The sequence below is a fragment of the Saccopteryx bilineata genome, chromosome X (assembly GCF_036850765.1).
Source record: "Saccopteryx bilineata isolate mSacBil1 chromosome X, mSacBil1_pri_phased_curated, whole genome shotgun sequence".
Taxonomy (NCBI): Eukaryota; Metazoa; Chordata; class Mammalia; order Chiroptera; family Emballonuridae; genus Saccopteryx; species Saccopteryx bilineata.
In genome coordinates, this window is record NC_089502.1 from 125,025,862 (window position 1) to 125,030,477 (window position 4,616).

The window sequence follows — 4,616 nt, forward strand, 5'->3', positions numbered from 1 at the left end:
TCCCAAGTGCTCTAGCTGTTCTGTCTCAGGAAATATTCCTGTATAATGATCTCCTGGAGGTGACATTGCAAGAGAGGTGTGTGAAAGAGTTGTTTTGTCGTATAGTTAAGAATTGTCACATACTTCCAATGCTATGTACAATGAAGTGATTGTTACAAATTGGACTCTTCCAAGTCCAAAATGTGCTTGTTGTGGCCCAATTCTGTTTTTCCTTTGCAACAACAGGGTTAATGTTTGGGGAAATTTTTTTTTTTAAAAGAAAACTGCAGAAGTTGCTGCTACATCAAAAATCAACTTAGTTACTATTAAAATTATATTTAACAGAGTTGTCATATATAAGAATCTATTTTTGGGTTGGATACACACAGATGTGAATCTAAAGGAGGAAGTGTGTGACTTTCATCTTTTCTTGATAATTTTATGTTGATTACAAATTATATAGATGGAAGGAATGTGAAACAAAGTGTAATGAAGGCCAAGAAAAGAAGGGGATAGTATAGCTCAGTGGCTGAGAAAACCAATTTTGGAATCAGAAAAATGTGTTCAAATCAGTTTTTCAAGTTATTAGCAGTGTGACCTTAGGCGATTTAGTCTAACTTCTTTATATTTGTTCCCTGATATTAAAAGAATGCTTAATATTCCTATATCACTAGGTTATTATGAAAAGTAAGAATATATATATATATATATATATATATATATATATAAAATAGTTCTTATCTGTGTCTTAAACATATAAACAAGTATATTTGATCAATTTATTATTATTTTCCTTATAATAAGCCCCCACATTTGATTACTTGGCTGTTGTGGTTGGTATTATTCATATTTATCAAGAATGAGGAGTGTGGTTATAGATTTAAAAAAATGAGAAAAAATTGCCCCACTGTGCTAAAATAGAGAGCTTCAGGGTGGGCTGAACAGAATGAAGGAGTTTCCAATTCCCTCTTGGAACAATATCCTCCCCTGAGGATGGATAAGTGAGTGACACAAGTATAGGCCAAGTCTTATGGAGAAGACTACAGAGCTCTGACTACTGCTAATGGTTCATGGCTCACTTGCTCCTGCTTCTTTTGGGGTGGGGGAGGGGACCCTTTCCTTAATATGGAATGTCAGATGTGGACTTGGTAAGGATATAAGTGATTAAACTTTCTTAGGTCTAAGGTCCTAAGTCTCAACCCCCCCGACATCTGATGAATGAACGTTTCTGGGAGACAAAACCTATTATGGGAAGAACAATGCTCCTGGTTCTAATTCCTAAGCCTCTATTTGTAAACTAGGTGGCAACTGGCTTTAATACGTATACAACATTCCTTCAGAATAGAATCCTGGCAGAATCATTAGAATCCTGCTGTAACCAAGATTTTCCAGACAGCCATGATTAGGCTGAGCAAGTTTCCATTTTGAAGCACATATTAAGAAAGAGTATGGGAGAGCCAAATGGACGGAAGGAGATATAGGAAGGAAGTGAGATTTAGGGGAACACTACTGACCTCAGGAGCCTCCAGCATCTCTGTGAACCTGGCTATGCCACCATTTTCTGCAATTCACAGGACTAGACATCTAGGCTACCATAGGAGCCACAACAGCGGCAGCTATTGGCAATTCTGGGTACAGTACACCAGGGCCCTCCTACATCCGGGCCCTCCTACATCCGGGCCTTCCTACATCCGGGCCCTCCTACATCCGGGCCCTCCTACATCCCCCCCCCCCCCCGCCCTCCTACATCCGGGCCCTCCTACATCCCCCGCCCTCCTACATCCCCGCCCTCCTACATCCCCGCCCTCCTACATCCCAGCCGTCCTACATCCGAGCCTTCGTATATTCAGGCCCTTGCCGAGAGCAGCACTGAGGTAAAAATAACAGAGGTCACCATGGCAAATAAACTGAGTTCCTCTGTGAAACTTTTTGCCCTGAATATTAACAAACAATGGGATAATCTAGGCACAGGGCACATCACCTCAGTTTATACGCAATCTCAGGACCTGTCTCTGTTAGTTCGGTCGGAGTCCAACGGCTCACTGATCCTTGAGTCAAAGGTAGATCCAGACACACCCTATCAGAAACAAAAGGACACATTAATTGTTTGGTCTGAAGCTGAGCACCATGGAATGGCATTGAGTTTCCAAGACAGCACAAGTTGTCAGAAGATCTGGAAAGACATTTGCCAGGTTCAAGGTAAAGATCCGTCTGTCAGTATTACTCAGAACCTCTTGGATGATATGGATGATATGGATGATATGGAGGAAGAATTTGATAATACTCAGGAAACTGATGATGATATGAATGAACTGCCTAATTGTGAGCTCAGTACACTTAAACAGATTGCTAACTTAGTTAGCTCATCTTTTGCCTCACCTCTCCGTAAGGAAAGGCTGGCCCTGAACTTGGATGATGAGAACTATATAAAAAAATTACTGCAGCTGTTACACTCTTGTGAGAATGTAGGATACACTGACGGGTTATACTATTTGCATATAATTGTTAAAGGAATCTTATTCCTTAACAAGACATCTCTGTTTGAGATCGTGTTTTCAGATGAGTGTATCATGAATGTGGTGGGATGTCTTGAATATGACCCTTCTTTGGCTCAGCCAAAAAAGCATAGGGAGTTCTTGACCCAAAATGCAAAGTTCAAGGAAGTTGTACCAATAACATCCTGGAAACTTAGGCAAATAATACATCAGACATACAGGATACAGTACATTCAAGACATTCTTATGCCCACACCATCTTTAATGGACGAAAACTGTCTTTCTGATCTTAAAACTTTTATTTTTCTCAACAAGATGGAAATAGTTCACATGTTGCAGACAGACAACACATTTTTGTCTCAAGTCTTTGCACAGTTAAAGGATAAGACTACTGATGATGATAAACGGCGTGAAGTGATGTTTTTTTTCAAGGAATTTTGTACATTTTCTGAAACATTAAAGCCTCCAAGCAGGTATGCACTATTCAAAACATTGATAGACATGGGAATTCTTTCTGCTCTTAAAATTGTAATGAGCCTGGATGATTTTCAAATAAGGTCAGCTGCTACTGACATATTTGCTTATCTAGTGGAGTATAGTCCATCCGTGATCCGAGAGTACATATTAAAAGAAGCCCTGCAGAAGAAAGATGATAACCTCATTAATGTAGTAATTGAACAAATGGTCAGAGATACTGATCCTGAGCTGGCAAATGCTTTTCACATAATGCGACTTCTTCGCTTTCTACTTGACCCTGATAACATGCAAGTGACACCTTATAAATGTGAAATAGTTGAATTTCTAAATTTCTTCTATGAACAATGTATGGATAACTTTGTTGCACCACTTTTGTCTATAATCTCAGGAGATACATCTGAAGAGGATCGTATACTTGGAGCTGACAAAAACAAAAATTGCTTCAATAATTATCAAACAGCACAGCTGCTTAGCTTAATTTTAGAACTGCTCACATTTTGTGTGCAACATCACACATATTACATAAAAGCCTATATTTTGAGCAAAGATTTGCTAAGAAGTATCTTGATCTTGATGAATTCGAGACATACTTTCTTGGTCTTATGTGCTATTCGTTTTATGAGAAGGATGATTGGCCTTAAAGATATAAGTTATAATAGTTACATCATTAAGGGAAATCATTTTAAACCAGTTGTGAAAGCTTTTCTGGATAATGGAACTCGGTACAATATGTTGAATTCAGCTGTTATTGAACTATTTGAATACATAAGAGTGGAAAATATAAAGTCTCTTGTTGCATATATAGTTAAAAACTTTTATAAAACATTTGAAAGTATTGAATATGTTCAGACATTCAAAGGTTTGAAAATTAAATATGAACAAGAGAAAGACCGACAGAGTAAAATACAGAAGAGTTTGAATTCTATGCCAAAGGGTGAACTATCTATCAAAGATGTCAGAGTTTTGCAGAAGGAAGAAATCTGTGTTAAAAGAAAAATAGAAGTTGATGCAGATATGCCACCAAAAGAAAAGGATTTTCAAGATGATTGTGATAAGTTTATGAAAACTCAAAAACCAACAGAAAATGAAGACAAGGTAAGTCTTCCTAAAAAAACATCTTCTGGTGACTGCAAATGTACTTTTCCCCATTCTACTGGTGATGCTAATGGCACAGATAGACTAACAGGTAGTAACAAAGTAAGATTAGTGGATTACCCAGATAATGATGATGGAGAAATTAAGGAAGATGAAACAGCCTTCAAAAAAAGACCACAACCCATAAAATGTTTATTAGAGACCATCAACATTATTTTATTAAAGTTTATATTACTAGAATTCTGTAAACATCAATTAGCTAAAAATTGAATCCAAAACTTTCTCATGTGAATTTACAAGTACACAATAAGAAGCAAAGATGCTCAATGTTATCATTTAGAACGGTTTAGTTCTATAAGAATCAAGCTTCCCAGAATCTTTAACAACTAACCAGAACCTGAAAGATAACTTCTTAGCAAGAAAATACTTTGGAGGGGTGAAGGGGCGGAGAACAAGTTGACAATACATATCAGTGTAGTTTTGTTCCAGCACTATACATTAGAAACAACTTTTACAGCTGCACAGCCTGTAACATTACTCACCCAAAACCACTGGCTATGGTTTTAATTT

At 37.5% G+C, this 4,616-nt stretch overlaps 1 pseudogene; it reads left to right on the plus strand.

Moving 5' to 3' along the window:
* Window positions 1–1,874: 1,874 nt before the first annotated feature.
* LOC136317842 (serine/threonine-protein phosphatase 4 regulatory subunit 3B pseudogene) lies at window positions 1,875–4,316 on the plus strand (annotated as a pseudogene).
* Window positions 4,317–4,616: the final 300 nt, after the last annotated feature.